The 24,292-nt window shown below is 40.2% G+C and overlaps 1 long non-coding RNA gene across 1 annotated transcript; it reads right to left on the bottom strand.

The window, feature by feature from the left end:
• Positions 1-287: 287 nt before the first annotated feature.
• LOC142492173 (uncharacterized) lies at positions 288-23,364 on the bottom strand. Its single transcript, XR_012800793.1, has 6 exons — positions 23,059-23,364; positions 19,545-19,668; positions 17,496-17,686; positions 2,456-2,515; positions 1,448-1,485; positions 288-559 (listed from the first exon to the last, which is right to left on the bottom strand). It is a non-coding gene; the product is annotated as an uncharacterized LOC142492173 (long non-coding RNA).
• Positions 23,365-24,292: the final 928 nt, after the last annotated feature.

The following is a 24,292-nucleotide window of genomic DNA, read 5'->3' as shown; positions in this document are numbered from 1 at the left end:
CCTGATCAAGGTGCTGTTGTACTGAAAGGTTGAATGTTGTTATGACTTCTTTAAGTCATTAAATGACACTTTCTGTTACTTTTTGATTGATTCATGTTTTTGGTGTGCTTGACTACTTTTTTTCATTTTTTCTCAACACATGATATGATATTTGAATTGGTCAAGAAGTACAAATCTAATATCTCTAGCAAAGAATATGTACCACTGAAGTCGTTACAGGGTAACAAGAAAATGATTGTGAAGAAGGCAGATAAAGGAGGGGGAACGGTAATTATGGATAAGATTTAATATGTAACTGAAGGAACTAGACAACTTAGTAACCCTGATCATTACAGTTGCCTTTCCAGGTATCCTGTGGACACAATTACAAGTCCATACAGGACGTAGTTCTTAAAGCGAGAGAAATAAGATTATGAGATGACAATACCAGTTAATATTTAATAAAGAAACACCTGGTGGCCCTGGTATTATATCTACTCCAAAAATAAACAAGGATTTAAGTAATCCTCAAGAGAAACCCACTGTGGCCGGCTCCGTCAGAGAATACCCTGAATATATCCTACAGATAATAGTAAAAAAAGGTAGATACAATTATAATGGATACTACACTGCATAAAGGCAGTGAAGGAATCATTAAGAACAACATTGCTGACAGAAGATAGATTTGCATTCTTGATAAAACTCTTAGAGATTACGCTAACTAAAAAATTACTTGCAAACACAGGGTACGGATCTAAGGGCTCCATTGTAGGCGAACATTTTTATGTTTCTAATTGAGAATAGGCACTTTCTGAATAATAGAGATATTATTCAACATGTTTTCCACTGGGGGCACTACATTGATGACATATTCTTTGTCTGAAAATGTAGTGCCCAACAGTTGGAAAGCAGGATTTGTAGGGTCAACAATGCACATCCCACAATAACATTTATCCTAGGGCAGCGGTGCACAAAGTGGGGGGAGCGCCCCACCGGGGGGGGGGGGGGTGCGAGATTTACAGCGAGGGGCGTGAGGTTTACAGAGGCCCCGCGTGCTTCTCGCAGGCATTTAAATTAATGCCGGAGGAGCTGCAGGGCCTCTGTAAACCTTACTTACCTTGATTCAGATGCTACAGGTGATGCGTCGCCATGGCAACACGGCGTCAAATGATGTAGCGGGGTCATGTGATGTCACATTGCCAGAACAACGTGACATCATGATGCCACAACGTCTGAATCAAGGAAAGAGGGGGGGCCAGGAGAGGGGGAAAGCCAGCAGGGGGGCGCAGGGGAAAAAGATTGCGCCTCCCTGCCCTAGGGTATGATCAAGAGAAAATACATTTTTAGATCTTATTAGTATAAAAGTAGGGACATCATCTTTCTAAAAATCTGATCCGTAAAAATACTGACAGGAATTTTTTTTTGCACGCTGAGATTTTTCATTCATCTAGTAAAATTAAAAGATTACCTTATACTGTAGTCAGTTTTTGAGAGTACGTAGGATCTCTGGGAATGATAAGAGGTACAGTGTAGTATTAAAGCAGAAAAAAGGACAACAAATTCACTGACAAAACATACTGACAACAGCTTTTAAAGGAAGTTGCTAAGTTACCCAGGAGCTCTCCCTTGACAGAGGGAAAGAATAGTGGTAGGCTTCAACTCAATATCCCCTTTGTGTCAATTTATTGCAACTTGTGAAGGCAAGTAAAGTATATAGTTCAAAAACACTGGCAGATTCTGAATAAGGATAACTCTATTAATAATCTTTTTAGGTGATTACTTTTGTTTTTTTGCAGGAGAGTCTAGACTCTAGAGCAGCAATGCGCAATCTGTGGGGCGCGACCCCCAGGGGGGGCGCGAGACTGCCGAGAGGGGGCGCGGGGTTTACAGAAGCCCCGCGCGCTTCCCGAAGGCACTTAAATTAAGTGCCGGGGGAGCTGCAGGGCCTCTGTAAACCATACTTACCCGTGGCTCCGGCGGCTTCCTCCCGGCGTCGCCATGGCAACGAGGCGTCAAAATGACGCTGCGAGGTCATGTGACGTCACGTTGCTATGGCAACGTGACGTCATTACGCCGGTGCGAGGGTAAGTTGGGGTTGGGGGGGCGCGGGAGTGAGGGGACAGCCGGCAGGGGGGCGCAGGGAAAAAAGTTTGCGCCCCCCTGCTGTAGAGCATAGGGGATAAATTAGTGAGAGCGGATATCGGTGGAGTAAAAAAAAACATACTTTACTGACAAACAAAAGGGCGCCTATTCCAGCCTTCACTGCTGTCACTGAAATGAGATGGTCACGGGTGAGACTTTCAACCATCCGAAAAATGGTGAGGAAGTTTAAGGATTTCTCCACATGTGACAACTCCTGGATTATATATGTATTGAAAGATCCATGTGGCATTCTGTACATAGGACAGACTTCTAGACAAATGAAGCAGCAATTGTACCAGCATAAATCTGACATTCATATGGGTAGGGTAGTCACCTGCTGCTCAGCACTTCATGGCATCTTTCCATCCCCACCTCAGCCCCGTGGTCTTCAGTCCTGTTTGTGGTGAGCACAGCGTGACACATATATACTGTTTTGTCATACAGTTTGTCATGTACACGCTACCCGTGTGCATGTGTGAATGTGTGTTAAAGGGGTTAATAAAACAATCAGCTATCCAGTTTTCTCACTCACCTCCCCACAGAGTACTAAAAATGACTAGTAATACCCCAAAAACCATCCCACTGCACCCCAATTCAACAAGGCATCCCATACATGATAGAGCGCTTTCTATCCCAAATACATTTATTTTCTTCCGCCTAACTAAATGTGGTACACATGATATGTAAAGTTATATAAAAGGCAAAATAAAATCCGAATTCTGAAAATTAGTAACATTTCTGCTTTAAAGCACTAACATTCAGTACTTAGAACTACTCTGTTCAATTCAATGTCTCCTATCTAATATACATGATTTTATGGTTTTAAATACAGTATATTATAAAAGTATACAACAAAACACAGAAAAGCCCAAAGCTACATCAAATATGACAAAAATACACAGTGAAACACCTATATATTCTCTTGAAAAGGGGTCATTTATTTAAACCCTTTGGCCAAAGCATTATAAGTCTGCAAGCCACATCAAGGCATGACAAAATTTGCAGGTCTTAACATTACCTGATTAAAGTGGCTCCTCCCCCGTAGGGTTTAAACTCGCCCCTCCCCACTTTTTTTATTCATTCTGCTGGGTTTGGACAGAGCAAATGTGATAATTCTCCCTCCAAATATGGGGGTAAATGAGAATTTTAATCAGGTAGTGTTTGGACCTGCAAATTTGGTCATACCTTGATGTGGTTTGCAGGCTTATAATGCTTTGGCCAAAAAGCGTTTAACTAAATGACCCTTTTTCAAGAGAATATATAGATATTTCACTGTGTATTTTTGTCATATTGGATGTAGCTTTGGGCTTTTCTGTCTTTTGTTGTAAACATGTGGCCACGCCAAATATAAATATATATTTTAAATATAATAAATATATATTTTATGTGTAATGTTTTGGGGCTTCTGGAGCTTGCTGGGATTCTGTGTGTTTATTAACTTTTTCCTGCTTGTCTCAGCTGTTTAGAGGTTAGTTACCCCTCCCCCACAGGGTTTAAGCTTGCCCCTCTCCACTTTTCAAGTCAGCAGGTTTTGTTCATGCTACTGGGTTTGGACAGATCAAATGTGATCATTCTCCCTCCAAATATGGGGGTATATTAGAATTTGAATCAGGTAGAGTTAGGACCTGCAAATTTGGTGTTGCCTTGATGTGGCTTGAAGGCGTATAATGCTTTGGCCAAATGGTTTAACTAAATGACCCTTTTTCAAGAGAATATATAGGTATTTCACTGTGTATTTTTGTTAAATATTATAATTTTGTTAATTTTATATATTATATACACACACACACACACACACACACACACACACACACACACACACACACACACACACACACACACACACACACACACACACACACACACACACACACACACACACACACACACACACACACACACACACACACACACACAATGTGCTGGAATTCTGTGTGTATATTAAAAAAGTACTAATGCTCATGCATCATTATATTTGTTTCTGGTAAATGTATAGTCCACATAGTGTAATGAAAACTCTTGAGATGGGCTCTGGTTCATGTCAGTTTTCATTTTAGTTTGGATCCCTCTTTTATTCTTGTGGCAAGTTTTGAAACGATGATACTTAAATGTAATTTTGAAAGACTTCTGCACATTCTCATGTCTCAATTACAGATGTTTTATTTGCTACACCATGAAAATACATAAAAAGAGGGTGGGATAGGGAGTGAGCAACTACAAACCATACTAATTAACTTGAAAATGTAATCGATAATTATTAGGTGGGTGCAAACTGTGAACTGAAAGTGAATCAGTAAAGTGATAAGCTCACAAGACAGTGTGCTCAAAAGAAAACATTCAATTAAATGCACACCACTCAGATATAAAATATAGCTTTTATTAACATTACTTAAAACATATATTACCGATTGTGAGTATAACAGTAATTAAAATAATTATGTGAGACGAACTGCCTATAATCCTTACTAAATAAATAAACACTCAGACATAGTGTATTCCTAGTCGGGTGGTAAGGAATAGGAGGCAGATGCAGCACTAGTAAAAATAACCAACTAAGACCAGAACCACAAATCTAAAATGCACTAATAAATAGCATTCGTTTGAAAACCATGTGAGTGATTAATTAATAGATCTAATGAGGTGCATTAAATAGTAACCACAAGCTAGATGTATCCTCTATACCCAAAATGGGAGAGGTGTATAACAGGAGCAAAGCACTGCCTTAATGATCTGAGTGTGTTGTATTGTATTGTATGTCTTTATTTATATAGCGCCATTAATGTACATAGCGCTTCACAGTAGTAATACACAGGGTAATCAAATAAATAACAGATAATATAAATAACAGATCATGGGAATAAGTGCTTTAGACATAAAAGTAACATTAAGTAAGAGGAGTCCCTGCTCCGAGGAGCTTACAGTCTAATTGGTAGGTAAGGAGAATGTACAGAGACAGTAGGAGGGAGTTCTGGTAAGTGCGTCTGCATGGGGCCAAGCTTTATGTATCATGTGTTCAGAATATACACAGTGCTATTCATATGCTTCTTTAAGCAAGTGTGTCTTAAGGTGGGTCTTAAAGGTGGATAGAGAGGGTGATAGTCGGGTACTTTTGTTATAGTATTAAACAACAACACGATTGGATTATTGATATATAACACAACACTAAGTATATCATAGGTTCAGATGCACATGCATGCATGGGCGGGTTGGAACGGGTAAGAGCTGGAGCAATCCGTAGGGTAACGTCCTTGGCACCTTCGTTTGAGCGCATATAATGGATGCTGCCACAAACTCCTGTACGGCTTTGCGGAGATCTGACCACCAAAATATTCGTTCGAGGAAATTTGCAAGGCTTCCTAACCCTCGAATGACCAGCTGTCTTGGAGTTATGACCCCATAACAAAACCTCATTTCAGAATTTGTGTGGGACAAATAATTTAGATGAACATGTGGATGTTGACCAAGGATCCTCTGCCTGAGCCTGCAAAATCTGTTGTAGAAGTGATGAAGATATGGCAGAGATTATCTGTGCAGGTGGCTCTATCTCCTCGGATGGATCCAGGGGGAGGGAAGGGAGCAGGATCGTCAGGAACACCCAGAAAGAAACATATAAATACAGATCATGGTGTGGTATGAAAATACATATGAGTCAGAAATCCGGAATTACTTGGCTCTTATGAATAACCTACTTACAAGATGTAAGGTTTAAACCAGCGTTTGTATAAGTAAAGATGAATATACTGGCTCTTCTATTTGGGATCGCAGGCTGCAGCAGACTGGTAGTTTAAATGGTATGCCTGCTGGGACCTTCACTTTCACAGTACAGCAATCGCATTCGTTCAGAGAAGAGAGGAGAACATAGGGTTTCACCAGGTAACACCAATTTTATCGAAGTAGCATAAAAGATATGTACTCACAATATATAATGTGAACACAGTCACATAAAGGTATCTTTTAGGGCAGCGGCGGCTTGGCAGATGGAAAAAACGAAAAGGTCCTCCACTCCACTCAAACTTCCCTCCGCGAGGGTGCCCCCTCGTCCGGTGCCGATGGATGGCGTCTGTCGTCACTTCCTGGCCTGGTGGTGACGACTTCCGGTACGGGCGGGATGATCGGAGGGCTGGAGGACTCGCCTAACCGTAGCTGCACCTCTGGGGTAGGAGCAGGTTGACAGACTGCTTCCTTCCTTGATTCGGCTCAACGCGTTTCACTGCATCCGCAGCTTCCTCAGGAACAATGATTGTGTCCCATAATGGGTGTTACTTAAATAGCATCTTCAATTAGGACACTAATTGAAAAAACACTTGATTACATTACACACAGATTCTCCCACAAGGGTACACAATACTGTGGTCCAAAAATTACGGCGCATATAAATACATATATTAATTTTATTCACTCTCATATGAGAGGTTCTAAAAGATAAAATATAAATTAAAACATATTATAAAAACTAAAAATCATCATTAAAACTCGGATAGTTGGTAATTATTAGAGAAGGTCCATACATAGAGGGAGAGAGAGAGAACATAGATTAGCAAAGTAAATGTAGTGTATATAAAATCAGATAACAGCATATATATATATAAAATTAATACAATTTCAATTAAATTAGATTATTTACATATATCAAGATAATTAAAGTGCAAGTGCAATATTTAAAGGAAAGGTGCAATCTCAAAATCCACATTAAGACCGTTAGGTGTCAGTGTATTTAGTTTATGTACCCAGTACATCTCCCTTCTACTTAAGTCTAGATTTCTATCCCTTCCTCTCCAATGTTGTACTACATGCTCAATTGCAGTGAATTTTAATCCTGCTGTATTGGAGTTGTGGAATATAGAAAAGTGCTTAGAGACATTATGGGACTGGATACTTCTTCTGATATTGCTGAGGTGTTCTAAGATGCGTATCTTAATTGCTCTTGTGGTTTTACCCACATATTGTAGCCCACATGGGCATTCGAGGAGGTAAATTATGTAATTTGAAGTACAATTCATATATTGTTTTATTTTATATTCTTCATTTTTATTGTTACTCATGAATTTCTTTTTTTCTTGGTTTTTATGTCCGCAGGCTTTGCAAGAACTACAACCATAGAAACCCTCCAATTTTTGGAGCCATCCATCTTTCTTTGTTTCCAATTTCTTTAAAGCACTTGGAGCTATCATTCCCTTCAGGTTTTTTGCTTTTTTGAAGATAACCTTGGGGTGCTGTGGCATATTGTCTTTCAGGATAGGGTCATTTAACAAAACATGCCAGTGTTTATTAATTATTTTCTTGATATTGTTTGACTCTTTATTAAAAGAAGTTAAAAATGCTGTGTCGAAATTTATATTGGGAGTTTTGTCTTTATTTTTGGGTACTATTAAGTCCTGTCTGTTTAGACAGTTAGCCTTGTCAAATGCTGCGTCCAGGAGGTCTGTCTTATAGTGTTTCTCAACAAAGCGTTCTTTTAGTATGTTACACTGATCATTAAATACTACTGTATCAGTGCAATTACGACGCATCCTTCTGAACTGATTATATGGGACATTGTCCATCCATAAATTCTGGTGACAGCTTGTACGTAAGATGTAATTATTACTGTCCACTTCCTTAAAATAGGACCTAGTTTTTAACGTACCATTCTCTATATAGATAGTAAGGTCTTACTATCTATATAGAGAATGGTACGTTAAAAATTAGGTCCTATTTTAAGGAAGTGGACAGTAATAATTACATCTTACGTACAAGCTGTCACCAGAATTTATGGATGGACAATGTCCCATATAATCAGTTCAGAAGGATGCGTCGTAATTGCACTGATACAGTAGTATTTAATGATCAGTGTAACATACTAAAAGAACGCTTTGTTGAGAAACACTATAAGACAGACCTCCTGGACGCAGCATTTGACAAGGCTAACTGTCTAAACAGACAGGACTTAATAGTACCCAAAAATAAAGACAAAACTCCCAATATAAATTTCGACACAGCATTTTTAACTTCTTTTAATAAAGAGTCAAACAATATCAAGAAAATAATTAATAAACACTGGCATGTTTTGTTAAATGACCCTATCCTGAAAGACAATATGCCACAGCACCCCAAGGTTATCTTCAAAAAAGCAAAAAACCTGAAGGGAATGATAGCTCCAAGTGCTTTAAAGAAATTGGAAACAAAGAAAGATGGATGGCTCCAAAAATTGGAGGGTTTCTATGGTTGTAGTTCTTGCAAAGCCTGCGGACATAAAAACCAAGAAAAAAAGAAATTCATGAGTAACAATAAAAATGAAGAATATAAAATAAAACAATATATGAATTGTACTTCAAATTACATAATTTACCTCCTCGAATGCCCATGTGGGCTACAATATGTGGGTAAAACCACAAGAGCAATTAAGATACGCATCTTAGAACACCTCAGCAATATCAGAAGAAGTATCCAGTCCCATAATGTCTCTAAGCACTTTTCTATATTCCACAACTCCAATACAGCAGGATTAAAATTCACTGCAATTGAGCATGTAGTACAACATTGGAGAGGAAGGGATAGAAATCTAGACTTAAGTAGAAGGGAGATGTACTGGGTACATAAACTAAATACACTGACACCTAACGGTCTTAATGTGGATTTTGAGATTGCACCTTTCCTTTAAATATTGCACTTGCACTTTAATTATCTTGATATATGTAAATAATCTAATTTAATTGAAATTTTATTAATTTTATATATATATATGCTGTTATCTGATTTTATATACACTGCATTTACTTTACTAATCTATGTTCTCTCTCTCTCCCTCTATGTATGGACCTTCTCTAATAATTACCAACTATCCGAGTTTTAATGATGATTTTTAGTTTTTATAATATGTTTTAATTTATATTTTATCTTTTAGAACCTCTCATATGAGAGTGAATAAAATTAATATATGTATTTATATGCGCCGTAATTTTTGGACCACAGTATTGTGTACCCTTGTGGGAGAATCAGTGTGTAATGTAATCAAGTGTTTTTTCAATTAGTGTCCTAATTGAAGATGCTATTTAAGTAACACCCATTATGGGACACAATCATTGCTCCTGAGGAAGCTGCGGATGCAGTGAAACGCGTTGAGCCGAATCAAGGAAGGAAGCAGTCTGTCAACCTGCTCCTACCCCAGAGGTGCAGCTACGGTTAGGCGAGTCCTCCAACCCTCCGATCATCCCGCCCGTACCGGAAGTCGTCACCACCAGGCCAGGAAGTGACGACAGACGCCATCCATCGGCACCGGACGAGGGGGCACCCTCGCGGAGGGAAGTTTGAGTGGAGTGGAGGACCTTTTCGTTTTTTCCATCTGCCAAGCCGCCGCTGCCCTAAAAGATACCTTTATGTGACTGTGTTCACATTATATATTGTGAGTACATATCTTTTATGCTACTTCGATAAAATTGGTGTTACCTGGTGAAACCCTATGTTCTCCTCTCTTCTCTGAACGAATGCGATTGCTGTACTGTGAAAGTGAAGGTCCCAGCAGGCATACCATTTAAACTACCAGTCTGCTGCAGCCTGCGATCCCAAATAGAAGAGCCAGTATATTCATCTTTACTTATACAAACGCTGGTTTAAACCTTACATCTTGTAAGTAGGTTATTCATAAGAGCCAAGTAATTCCGGATTTCTGACTCATATGTATTTTCATACCACACCATGATCTGTATTTATATGTTTCTTTCTGGGTGTTCCTGACGATCCTGCTCCCTTCCCTCCCCCTGGATCCATACGTTTTGTGAGGGAATCAGTGTATATTCCCTGGAAGGTTGAGAGTTTTTTCAGTTTCACCACTTATATTTATAATTTTTTTAGACCACCTGCACTGTGTTAAAGCGCCACTCTAAATCACTGGGTTTCACGTCTATCTCCTCGGAGCCATCAGGAGAGAATTGTCAAGATAGAGCATCTGCTTTGATGTCGTTAGTCATCGGTAGTCATCGGTAGTCGTTGGGGAACCCAAGAAATCAGTGTATCAGTTTTGGACTTACTGTAAGGGCCAGTCCAGCACTGCCGATACTTTCGCATGATCCATCTCGAACCCAAGGGAAGAAATCTTCTGTTCTAATTGACAATTCTCGAACTTGGAATAGAGGGAGTGGTCCCAAAGTCTTTGGAGAACTAATCTAATCTGGGCCTGGTGTTCTCAAAGAACTGGAAAAGATAAGGATGTCGTTCAGATATACCACGAGAAATTGGTCCAATAAATCCCGGAAAATCTCGTTGATGAAATTTTGGAATATGGCCGGCACGTTGCATAAGACAAATGGCATGACTAGATATTCGTAGTGTCCGTCATGGTTATTAAAGGCTGTTTTACACTCATAACCCACTCTAATCCGGATCAAATTGTAGGCTCATCGAAGATCCAGTTTGGTGAAGATCATAGCCTTGCGTAAGCGGTCGAAGAGTTCAGGAATGAGGGGTAGCGGATATTTGTTGTTTAAAGTGATTTTATTTAGGCCTCTGTAGTCGATACATGGCCTGAGAGAACTGTCTTTTTTGGAAACAAAGAAGAATCCCGCTCCAGCAAGAGAACTTGATTTGCGAATAAACCCACACTGAATGTTCTCCGAAATGTATAGCCTTGGTTTCTTGGTTTCTGGTTCCAAAAGGTGCTGCCTCGAGGAGGGATGGCCCCTGGGAGTAGATCGACTGCACAATCATAAGGTCTGTGTGGCGGTAACTCATCTGCCTGATTTTTGTCAAATTTGTTGGCAAATTCCTTGTAAACTGGAAGGCATGATGAGGAAGTCTCAGTAGGTAGCCGAACCTCGGAGATGGTGCGAGATACCGGAAGACAAGATCCATGGCAAAGTTGTCCCCAGGCTGTCACTTGATTGATCGTCCAATCGATCTTGTGGTTGTGGTACCACAGCCAGAGAAGTCCTAGAACCACTTGAGTCGAGGGAGAGCAAATGACGTAGAATGATAGTGACTCTTTGTGAAGTGCCCCAACCGTTACCAGCAAAGGATTAGTCGCAAGATTAATGGTCCCAGGTATCAGGGGTCTTCCATCAATAGCCACTATTGCTAATGGAATCTCCCTAGTACAGAGAGGAAGGGAGTGGAATTCTGCAAATGCATGGTCAATGAAGTTCCCTGCGGCTTTTGAATCCTCAAAAACCTGAGTGAAAATGGATGGTGGTCTCCAGGAGAGTGAAACCGGCAGGAGGAGCTGTGAAGGATATGGTGAAGGAGAAGAAGAAATGTCCAGAGAATATTCCTCTATCTTCACTGGGCATTGGGGTTTCACTGATTTAGGACAGTCTCGGACACGGTAAGCTTTGAGCCCACAGTACAGGCACAGCCCCCTGGTTCATCTCCTAGTTCTCTCCTTCTCAGGAAATTTTGTATCCCCTAATTGCATCGGTTCCTCATCTGGGAAAGGTGCAGTAAAAGGAGTGTTGAAATGGGGAGCTAGCCGAATTTTTGCTGTTTTTGGTGACCTGGTTCGCTCGGTCTGCCGTTCTGGTATCCAGAGGTCTTTTCTGATACAGAGGGCGATCAGTTCCTCCAGATCTTTGGGAAGATCCCGGCAAGTCAGTTTGTCCTTTAAATGCTCAGAAAGCCCCTGCCAAAATGCTGCCACCAGAGCTTCATTATTCCAGCCCATCTCTGCAGCAAGGATTCAGAACTCAATGGCATACCGGCCTGTGGTACGGATTCCTTGTTGTATTCGAAGGAGAGAAGCTGAAGCAGAGGAAACGCGACTGGGGGCATTGAATAATCTTTTAAATGCCTGCAGAAAGGCAACGGAGTCGTTGATCAGTGGGGATTCTCTCTCCCACAGAGGGGAAGCCCTGGCCAAGGCCTTGTCCGTTAGTAGGGAAATGACGTAGGCTACCCTGGGTCGGTGAGTGCCGAACATGGAGAGCTGGTGTTCGAACTGAATCAAGCATTGGTTCAAAAACTCTCTACAAGCAATAGGATCCCCTCCATAACACAGAGGCATCTGGATCCTGGTGGTTCCCTGGGCGTAAGGGGTGATGGGGCTGGCGCCGGACAAGCTTCCGGTAAGGGCAGTGCAGGGTAGAACCCACCTGGAGTGTGTCCAGCTGCGTAATAATGTCCTGAAGTCGACTTGAAATAAGTGCCAGCTGTTGGTTTTGCAGGGATAGGTGTGTCTCATGATCTCCGAGTAGTTCTCCTTGGAGAGATACGGCTCGCTCTACCTCAGCGGGGTCCATGTTTGGCCGAGCAAAATGTGACGATGCTCATCTCAAAATCAGAAAGCGGACCCGCAGGGCTGAGGTAGGGATGCAAAATAAACCGACCACAGCCCAGGGTCAGAGTCTTGTAAGAGTATCCGTAGTCACTATGAAAGCAGGGGTCAGGGCTGGCGGCAGAGTTGCAAAGTCCAGGAGACAGGCAGAAATCAGGGCAGGCGGAATGCAGCGAAGTTGGGGTCACGGTCCCGTATCAGCAACAGGGAATCAAAATAGGCAAAGAAGGTAAGGCGTAACTGCAAAGACCAACAGGAGCTGCAAAAGGGAAGAACTTTACTCGGCGACTCCCTATAGTAACTGCAGCCATATAAAGCATGCTGCCAGTATCCAAAATGGCCACAGTGAGCAGAACGGGCAGAAAAGACAGAAAACCTGGATCGTAGTGAAAATCCAGCACGAATCGAGCAGAATCCTTACATCAAGGCATTGAATTGTAAAGAAAAAGGAATCAAAATCAATAGTGAATACTTGAGTACCTTACGATGACATTTTTTTTTACCACAAGTCCAGAAGATTCAAGACCTCTAGCAACAAATCAGAGAACTTACAGAAGCAAGTAAAATGGTGGACCTCCATATGAATCTCAGTAAGACCAAAGTGATGTTCAACAAATGTGTGTACTCTACAAAGATAGAAATATATGGAATTAAACTACAAGAAGTTGAAAACTGTGCATACCTTGGCCATCAATAAAGATGAGAACCCTTTGAATCAAATCAATAGGAGAATGAAGATGTATGGAGCGCATTTTAAAAAAACAAGACAATCTTTCGAGTGAGTCTGTTCTAACTAATGAATAGGAAAGTTTGACCCTAAATAATTCAGAAGCTGCAAATAACTCAAAGCAGATTTTGAGAAATGTATGCTAGGCATTACCTTAAGACAGGGTGCACAAAGTGGGGGGCGTGCAAGATTTTTTCTGGGGGGGCGCGGCAGCTGCAGAGGCCCTGCACTTTTCCCATGGCATTTAAATTGTGCCAGGGGACCGCGTGAGGCCTCTGCAGTATCCCCTACCATGTCTTTGGCGACGCGACACCATGGCAACGTGGCATTATTTGACGTGACGCATCGCCATGGCAACGTGCGTGAAATGACCCTGCGGTTCACGTGACCCCGCGCTATTTGATGTCGGATGTTAGGTAAGGGGGGGGAGCACAGAGTCTGGCAGGAAGGGGGGCACAGCACACAAAGTTTGTGCACCCCTGTCTTAAGAGACAGGTAAAATACTGAACGTTGAAAGTAAACAAATGTCAGTAACATCATCACAATGATAAAGAAAAGAAAATGGCTGTGGGACAGAAATATCGTAAGAAGAAATTATCATTGTTTGATGAAGATGGTAATCGACTGAATTCCCAGTAGATATCAACACACGAAGATGATGACCAAAAGTATGATAAAAGGGTGAAATTAGAAAATTTGTTGGAGCAATATGAAGAAGGGAGGCTTGCTTCTATAGTACTTACTGGACACCCAACAAGCTCTTATTGAACCCCCAAAATAACCACAACATATATATAAGCATATGAGTGTCACAGAGGAGTGCTACTGAGCATGGCAATATATATTTAAAATCAGAGACAGAACATAAAACACAGACAGAGCTCAGTTTTTAGCACATCCAGTGAAACTCATACACGGTACAGTGCCTAAATATATATGTATAAATATCAAGTAAAATGATCTTTTAGTTTAACATTTTTGGCCAAAATTGTTGTAAGCAGGCACTGTACCGTGTATGAGTTTCACTGGATGTGCTAAAAACTGAGCTCTGTCTGTGTTTTATGTTCTGTCTCTGATTTTAAATATATATTGCCATGCTCAGTAGCACTCCTCTGTGACACTCATATGCTTATAAATATGTTGTGGTTATTTTGGGGGTTCAATAGGAGCTTGTTAGGTGTCCAGTATGTTTTACAATTGTTGTTCAGCTAGTCTTGGCTGATTGGAGGGTGGCAACCTCCTACCTAATTGTAGCTCACCCCCTCCCACATTTAAATGGTTAAGGGCTCACTCCATAGCATCTTCCACTCAGGGAACTTGCTGGCTTGCAGTATGGTTGTGACAACTCTAATACAGAGTGCTTTTCCTGGTAATGTACAGGTTATTAAAAGCTTCAATCAGACTTAGAACTTAGCAACTAATATTGACAGATTTACTATAAATCATTCTTCCTGTTACTACACAGGTTATTAAGAATTTATATTAGCGTTTGGGACCCCTGAATTGTGGTCTGCCGTGCAGTTGGCTCAGGGGCTTACTATAGTACTTGGAAGACCATTGGGGAGGCCTTTATCCTGCAGGGGATAAAGGGATTGAATAAAGGGGTTGAATAAAGGGGATCGACAGGGGTTGAATATGAGGATACATATGTACTATCCAGCAGATAGAGTCACATACCCTGTGTTCTTCTCTCTGTACTGTGTTTCTCTTTCTCTGTACCTGTGTCTTTATCATCTCTTCCCCTATGCTTTGTGTCTCTCTGGCTCGCTCTTGTGATTTCTATCTTTCTAGTCTTTTGTAGACTGCAGAAGCACCTTGTGCTGCCTCTTTCCCATGCAGCATTCCACTGCAGATGTGTGAGGCTGCGGGCAGGCAGGGAGCGGGCGAGCTAGCGTTTGTGCGCTGTGCCCTGCTCGGCTGGGCGATCCGTGGCCTGCTAGGTGCGTGCTTGTCTGGCGGCGCGGCCACGACGTCACGGAGTTGTTTCGCCCTCATTGAGCGAACCGCTCACGTGACGCACTTGCGAGCGGCAAAATCAAATTTTTGCTTGCTCTGCATGCATCTAAGCGCCGAGCATTCGCGGGCGCTTGCTCACGCTGGCCACACACATTGCCTCAATGTGTTTCAGAGCGGCCAGCGTGAACGCGACCGCCCACTCAGCGCCACCCTGGCCTAAGATGCAAAGTAGCATCAAGGGAAGGGAGCAGCATATTTTAGGAATAGAAAATTCTGCGAGATTCGAGCTAAAGTGGGATCAAGAACAAGGTTTTGTTTTAATACCAGTTTGGGCCCTGGGATCTGAACTCTCGATTCTTGTTTGTAAAATGTTCCAGAACTGGACAACTTCTTATTTATACAATGTACAGTTCAGGCCAAGAGGGGCTGAAACAAAGGTACTGTATGTGGGAACAATAGACTTTTAAGACAAATCGCTCTATTAAGGTCAATAGGAATTTGTAGTCCATTCCATAGGAGGTAATAACATTTACTGTAAATAGCAACAACTAACAGACTCCAAGTTATGTATACATTATACAGGGTACTATGCAAACATTTACTTTCTCTGTATTAAACAGAAAAGCAACTGAACAGACTAACTAAAAAAAGTTTCAAAATTCATATTTTTGCTGATTCTGGTTTTCAGAAAAAATACACAAACTCCATTAACACCTTAACAAGCCATTAACTGAAGCCCTGTTAAGTGCTAATGAGGGTATTTAAAGCTCTCATAATTAGCTGTAAGGCCTGTCTTATTGTTAAAATGGCGTGCCATTTACTTTAATGGCCATTAGTGTCAATGCTATGCAAAAGGGGTGTGCAACACCTTATTGCAATCCACAGCAGGCCGATTGACACGGGGAGATTTATGGCAGGAGTGGATCCCAGTGGCAGGAACAGCAGGCTGTATGAAAGCATACAAGGAGAAAGAGTGGGAAAGGTGCGCCTATATTTGGAGTGTATAATGAATGTGAATAAATTCAAGTAATTATAGTGCTATCAACATGTGCTAAAGTGATATAAATCTAACAACATCCAGTGAACAAATATAAATGCAATGTGAATGAAAAACACAAACAAATTAAGGCAAAGCTCCCCCCCCCCCCCCAGAACATGCCCAACCATAAAAAAAAATATTTGAAAGACAGCCAAATACCCACGAAGAAGAAAAGTAATAATAAAATTAAAAGCAATCCAAAGGTCCAGTGTCCTATTTGTGACATACAATGGTTATTAAGGTAATTAGGATGATGGTATTAACCTCTATGGTTACCTTCTTGGCAATTCATGCCTTTATGGCCACTATGATTTTAAGGGGTTAATACACTATTTCTGAAGGGAGATGCCAGGTATATAGTATATTGAACATGGGGCCTTCTCATTAGAACACATTTAATTGTAGCAATCGCTGTTTGTTTATACCTGCGTTAACTAGCTACCTGTACCACCGCATTAGACATAATCAAATGAGGGGCCTAAAGGCTATTGTGTTTGCATATAATTAGCTTTGTGGATCTCCATTAGCCTCATGGAAACTAATGTCCATTATAAACAGACTTAACAGACCTCTGTGGATCTGGGACATTTTATATATGTAGCAAGAAATGTGGTAACATAACAATTCAGAAACTTCTGTCCACTTAAAGCTGCAGTTCAAGCTGCCGGTTGAAATTATTATTTTTTCCCATTCAATATGTGCATCAATACAATCTGCAAACTGACAAGTGACTAGCTAAGTTGCTGATCGATCTGTTCTCCTGTGATTGATTGGCAAAGATTCAGCTCTGGGGTTCATTAAATCACTGTTAGTGCTGCAGAAGAGTACCCAAGATGCAAAGTTCTGTGTGGAAGATCATGTGACCAGGCAGTCACCAGATATAATTGGTGCACTGCTTGAGAGAGGGCAAGGCTCAAGAGCCACAGCCAGTTTCAGAAGAGGAAGGGGATCTGACTTTGTAAATGGTTGCTATAGAAACAAAAATGCTTGTTACATTAGAATACATTAAAAATACTTTAAAAATCGTTTACAAAATGCTACAAGTATTTTCTCATAGTACAGAACTGATTTATTTAAAAAAAAAACACACACACATGTAGGATATTACTTGAACTGCAGCTTTAAAGGGGAGCATTGAAAGCTGCATTACTTGTTGAGGGAATGCACAATGTATTCAAAAGATTTTAGAACATGTCTGTACTAGGTCTTCACTAAATTATTGCAACTACTAATAATGGGGCTTCTATGTTTGTGAACATGGATTCTGGTGCTCAAGGGTGTTCCAACAGAGGGATGGAATAACAAAGTACAATACAATATCCTCCCTATAATGATCTTCTAAATATATGTAAGAGGTACTGGTCAAGTCCATATAATTATATATACTATACGTGCAGTCTGGGGGTAGTTACCATTAATACAGTACTGTACTGTAGTCCTTGATAAGATCGGACGAACACACTGTTCCTGCAGGTGTGTTCCTCTGTTTCTATCTCCTGGCTCGTATCCAGAATCCTCCGGCATGCTGTACGCCAGAATGCTAGAATAAATGGGGAAAAGTTGCGACGCGCAGCCAATCAAGGAGATGGAGAGGGGTGACTTCCTAAAATTGAAAAATGTATTTGATCACGTATAAAACATGAACCAACATGTTTCGCGTATGTTTGTGGATACAAATGCCATCACTTCTCACACAAAAAGGCAACATAATGAATTTTCTTTGCAGGTGCAAGTGTCTTCAATTATATTCAATATGCAATATGTACTTATTCAAGGTTATGACACCTCAGAAGTATAACTAGAGAAGGGCAAAAGTGGCACATTTTTGCATAAACTTTATTATTTTTTCACAAATCCCACCAAAGTTTGTTACAACATTTTGTTATTAAAAAAACACTCGAAAGCAGGCAATTCTCTCCCTCACATATTTCAGGGCAACGTTTTTTTTTTTAAGTGAACCAAACTTTTTAGGACAGAATTTGCAGCGAGCTTTTGGTGAAACGTTCACCTAACTCTACCTAATATATAATGCCGTGGTTTGTGTTTGACAATACAGTAGGGCCCCGCTTTACAGCACTCCGCTTTACGGCGTTCCGCTCATACAGCGTTTCCCAATGTATACCCATATTCATTAGGTTCGGCGCTTGGCATGACGTGCACAGCACCTGAGTATCTGGCTGTCACTAAGCAACAGTTTTAGCGCGTGCACAACTCCTTGTCGGATGCCATTTGTCAGTGAAACAGTCTGTTTGCAGCGCTGCATTCTCTATTTTCAAAGGTACATTACAGTACAGTAGGGCCTCGCTTTACAGCGATTTCTACTTTACGGCGGCGACCTGGAATGGAACTCACTGTATGAGCGAGGCCCTACTGTACATGCTAATTATTAGTTCCATTGGTTTAAAAATACAACATGTACAAAGGTATGATTAGATTCATGATTATGATAAAACACATCCATGACTCTGCCTTTGCAAACTTTTTTTTCCACATTTAAAAGAGCCCCCACAATGTTCAATTAACATAATGAGTATTATACAGTACAATATCTCTAAATTGATGGGATTTCAATCAATAAATGCCCCCAAAAATTATAACAACATTTTAAAGCACAAAGGGATCACTTATACTGTAGATGTACTGTACTGTAGCAGACATTATTGCTCTCGCTAGCTAGTTCAAGAGCAGGGACCCAGAATATTCCAGGGTGAGCAGACACCACTGTATTTGAAAAAGTCGCAGAGCTAATGCCATGCACCAGCAGGTGTAATAATGGTAGCTAAATGTGTATTTATTGTTATATTAACTTATGTTTTCCCTTTGATAGTTTATTCTTATTGGCTACACAGACCTGTATATAGTGTAATATTAGTGTAATATTACAAAAATTATAAGTACAATAAAGTCAGAATGCCAATAAAATAGGGAAGGGGGAGGAGGAAATTCATTGCTGTAAAACTGGTGTGCAAAAGAATTGCCCCATATTTAAAAAAGGAATTCCAATAGCTTTTCATTGGTTTTCTGACAGGAGATTTTAGTAAATAAACCCATTTGTGTCTAAATTTGGTGATAAATATATGTCAGCATTTTGCACATGCAAATGCAATCCAAGAGCGTTGGGCTGAGCAAAAGTGCTGGTGCTCTTAAATGAATCTAGCCTTGAGTTCTACACCAAGGTTTAGATTTAAATGTAGCAATAGAATATGGTTCAAAATGGCGCATATTGCTTTAAATCCAAGCGCTACAAAATGCATCTGCATCAATTTGTGCCAGTGACATGTATCGAGCTGGGTAATCTCGCTTCTTATATTTGTCACATTTTAATGAACAACCTCAAAGAGACAGGAAAACAGTCTTAGCGTTACGATGTCCTCGCATTCAACTGTAAAGTAGTGGGTCCATACATTTTAGCACACATATTGCTTACTCATACGCAAATCATATGGTAATGACCAGCTTACCTAAAAACTGAGATCCTCAGACCTCCGTTCATGTTAGCGCATGGTAATAACGCTGCAATATTTAAGGCATTCCAAAAGCTGGCGTTGCCAACATCCAGACCCTGGTTATCATTGAGTTTTTTTTCTGGGAATAGCGTAAAAGCAATAAAATGAGTATAGTACTTAACCCTTTCATTTCAAAAACATATGTGTCATACAAAGATAAATATTAGGGATCACATAAATGTCTGAAACACATCATAAACTATAATATGGTTTTTAATGATCAAACTGGTATGTTGGTGTGTACTAATATGTTGTATAATGTATAATATAATAAAGACTGTATTAAGTACTATATGGGTGTACAGTAATGTATATCCATACATATCTCAATAATATTAATTAATATTTAAATTGTATTAATGTACAATAACATATGAAGAATATGCACTATAAAGAATGGAAAAAGTTAAGAAATGTAAACATTTTACATTTGTTAATATTAGAATAAGATTTGCATTAGCTTTTGGCAAGGCACATGAGTAATGCGTCTTTATTGCATGCATTAATAACGTGCGTCAAAGAGTGAACATTGAGCATGTGCAGTGTATTGGAAAATGTGTCTCTGAGACATAAAAATCCTTTGACGAACTAATGTTATTTTTGCATCTCATTCTCTGTGACGATATCCGTTAATAAGACGAAAAATAAAGTCTGTTCCCATTATCGGTTAACGTGCGTTATTAGCGCAGAAATGACAGACATCTGGGATCTACCTCCTAGTGTCCAAACAGCAGCAGCAGCTCTATGTTAGAGATGGAGCAGACGTTATTGCACCCATTAACGCAATGCATTAATGTATAACCGCTGGCACGTTATTTAACATTAGTGTCATTGGAAACAATGGTTCAGGAGATAACTAGTGTCATTTAATGTGTTATTTTGTGTGTTACCTCATATTAATGGGGGTAATAACATCTGTTACATCTGTATATGTTACTCTTTTGTGGCACACATTTTTTTTAATGTTTAATTTGGAATGGGAAAGCATTCTTCTGATCTTAAAAACTGTCTCACCTTAGAAAAATATGCAATTTATTAAAAAAGTAGGATGACTTTTAGTTGAAATAAAAAACTCAAAATCATTTCTAAAGTGAAAGATATAGTACAGAGTACAGGATGTACTGATTATATGAAGATTTACTGTACATTTCTGGATAAGAGTTTTGTATCTTTGGCCAGTTTTGACCATTATTTATTTTGAATAGAATCCAGCATTGTAAACTACAGTATATGGACAGTAGTGTGTTTCTATACTGCTGACTCAGACCTCTTCATTCTAAATAAAAAAAAGTATTCTCCCTTTGTCTTATGCTTCCTAGCTGTGCTATACTATTTTGTTATTTTATAGTCTGAAATGACTTCCTTGAGGGAAATATTTCTGTCAGTACATGGATGGAGAACCTGCTTGGCATAACATGACTGATATTACTGGTCAATAGTAGAGTCAATTAAGTATCATATTGCATCTACTTTATACCGGTGTAGCCAGTGTTATTTTAACCTCTGTTGCATTATGGGGGGATATGTTGTGATATTCTGCATTATCCTAAACTGAGTGATAGATCATATATAATATATTACGTTTAGAAATCACTTCTTGTATGATGATGTCGTCCATTGTGTTGTATCCACTGCGAAATATTGCTTGTTCTCTAGGCTGAGGAAAATACAGGATCTGTTGCAACCAATTAGTATCTTCGTTAAAATCCTGTAAGTTATTAGATGTAGACTGATTGGTCTATAGCTCTTGAGGTCTTCTTTGTCTCCATTCTTGTGAATGAGGATAACTATGGCATTACTCCATTACATTGGAATTGTCCTGTTCTTCAACAGTGTAAAGAGTTTTGCAAAGATTTTTTCTACTTCTTTCCTAGCTTCTTTCAAGATTGCAGTTTCATATAAATAACAGATCATGGGAATAAGTGCTTTAGACATAAAAGTAACATTAAGAAAGAGGAGTCCCTGCCCCAAAGAGCTTACAGTCTAATTGGTAGGTAGGGAGAACGTACAGAGACACTAGGAGGGAGTTCTGGTAAGTGCATCTACAGGGGGCCAAGCTTTATGTGTCATGTGTTCAGAATAGCCACAGTGCTATTCATATGCTTCTTTAAGCAAGTGTGTCTTAAGGTGGGTCTTAAAGGTGGATAGAGAGGGTGCTAGTCGGGTACTGAGGGGAAGGGCATTCCAGAGGTGTGGGGCAGTCAGTGAAAAAGGTTTAAGGTGGGAGAGGGCTTTAGATACAAAGGGGGTAGAAAGAAGACATCCTTGAGAAGAAGGATTCAGAGGATTATTTATCCTTTTTTGACAAGATTTTCTTCTGAAAATCTACCATTTCAAAGTTTCTGGTTGAGTCTTTTTATGTTCGGTATAGCTGCCGCCATTTGAGGACCTCTCTGTACACGGATAGTCTCTTGAGGTACAATTATCTTATAACAAGGAACAATAAACTTGAATTTTGTAATTTAAGGTCTTTAATAGCTTACACCTAAAGTGCAGTCACAACGTTTGTTTACATTAAACGAGTTCACAAGAAGATGAAGTGTAATTAAGCCACTATAAGAGGAAGAAAGGAAAAAGGAAAACTGGCAGTTACAGTAATGACTTACTGTAAGTATTTAAAATATTGAATAATAAAAGAAAAAACTGGACTGTGTGTTTAGGTATAAACAACAAGAAATGCTTCGTATGCAAATTGCTTTTACATGTCTTTAGTTCGAGTTCGAAAGCACAGCAAGATTTCTTGATTTAAAAAGTGCATCAAAAGACATCAGTTTAATAAATACAAAATGACCAAATAATAGAAGTGTAACGCACTTTCCCCCACCCCCTGGGAGATATAGCAGCTACGGTGTACGTGGTGCATTACCTGTGGCTCACAGGAGGCCTGAACCTCCACTACTGGGAGCCTGGGGTGTACCTGAACCGGTTGACAAAAGTGCCTCCATCTGCGCGGGATCCTAACTATGTGGGATAACCCCGTGCAGGACCATATAATAAACACACACCAGTAGAATATAACAGGTTGTACTGAAGAGAGAGAGAGAGAGAGAGAGAGAGAGAGAGAGAGAGAGAGAGAGAGAGAGAGAGACTCACAGAGAGAGACACACTGAGACAAACTGAGACACACTGAGAGACAGGCACCGAGTTTGAAGCAGGGGAACCTGTTCCTGGTTTATCTCCCTGTGCCTCAGGCACCAAAAACATAGATTGTAAGCTCCATGGAGCAGGGACCTGTGCCTGCAAAATGTCTTTTTAAAGCGCTACGTAAAACTAGTAGCGCTATACAAGAACATGCTTATTATTATTATTATATACACTCCCAACCCCCTTACACCAAGTGAGTGTCCCCACAGTACAAAGCGTGCTTGGCACCAATACCCGGATGTCCTTTTACCCAATGTCACAGCCCACCCAAAAGTGTGTATGGTAGCGCTACCCGTGAACCGTTGGTGCACTTTAGTTGAGGTACCTGCCGGGTACTCCAATACTTGGAACGGCCGATTAACAACAGGGATCCTGGAGATCCAGTGACGTTGCCATCAGCGAAGCCTCAGCCTCTGCATTGGGTGGGTTCCAGCAGGATATGCTTCACAACGTGGCGTCTTCACTGGCACTATAGCATAACTATATACAGCTAATGGGGAAATGTCCCTAGCTAGGGGTTTCCCTGAAGCAGCTACAAACTAATTAGGTGATTGGGAACTATCTTGGACCTAAGGGGGTTACTATGACCTAGTCTGGGTGCCACTGACACCCAGATCTTACCTGTCTCAGTCCTGGCTCCAACTGAACAAACTGTCAGCTTGCACTTCAAGCGCTCCAAAAGTTCCAATCTCCCCTCAGGAGATTCTAGCAGCCCTATTGGCTGTACTGTGTCACATGACCTCAGCTCCTGGGGCATTCTTGGGAGTGTAGTTCCCCTGCGGAGCAACATAGTGAGGAGGAAGGGGGGGGGGGGGGCAGATGGAGACATGGCTACAGAAGTATTATACGTGCAGCAGGGAGTGTCAAGCAGATTTTCAAAGTAGTAATTCTGTGTTGGCTGAAAGATATATATTTTTTGTATGCTGTTGGTTTTTTTTTTTGCAGATGTACTATGGTTATTTTGCTATTATGATATCTATCACCTAACACCATTTTCCTAATTAGAGACGTGCAAACGTTTTGCTGAAATTTGAGTACCAGAGGAGATTTCCAAAAGTAAATAATGGCAAAACATTAAAAGTTAATATGCAGTTTACATGACCGTTAATAATTTGCTATTTAAAAAAAAATTCTGCTAAAAAGTGGTGAAATTGTGGTAAAATTGGCCAACATTTTCAGCACTGTAAGCATTTGCGAAAATGTAGTGAGAACTAAAAATGGATGAGAAATTAGTGATAAATGTTATGAAGCAGATTTGAAGACATTTGCACATTTCTACTAAACTTTAGATTGATATGTTGTAAGATTGGTATGTAAAGTATATGACATACAGTCTTATATCATTCACATTGACTATATTGATTATCATGAGAGTTTGTAAATTTATTTTTTGGAAGTATACATTTTCTTTGTAATTCTTCAGATTGTATTGATCACTCACAAACCTTTTCTCCACTCCAGCTTTTGTTTGCTGATTTCCATCAGTGTCATAACAACCACCCTTATTTTTCACACCTCCTACTGTGTATGTTGTACTGCTGCACTGCTTGTTATGTGTA

The sequence above is a fragment of the Ascaphus truei genome, chromosome 4 (assembly GCF_040206685.1).
Source record: "Ascaphus truei isolate aAscTru1 chromosome 4, aAscTru1.hap1, whole genome shotgun sequence".
Classification (NCBI taxonomy): domain Eukaryota; kingdom Metazoa; phylum Chordata; class Amphibia; order Anura; family Ascaphidae; genus Ascaphus; species Ascaphus truei.
Note: the sequence above shows the minus strand (reverse complement) of the source record. Positions and strands in the feature narration are given on the sequence as shown.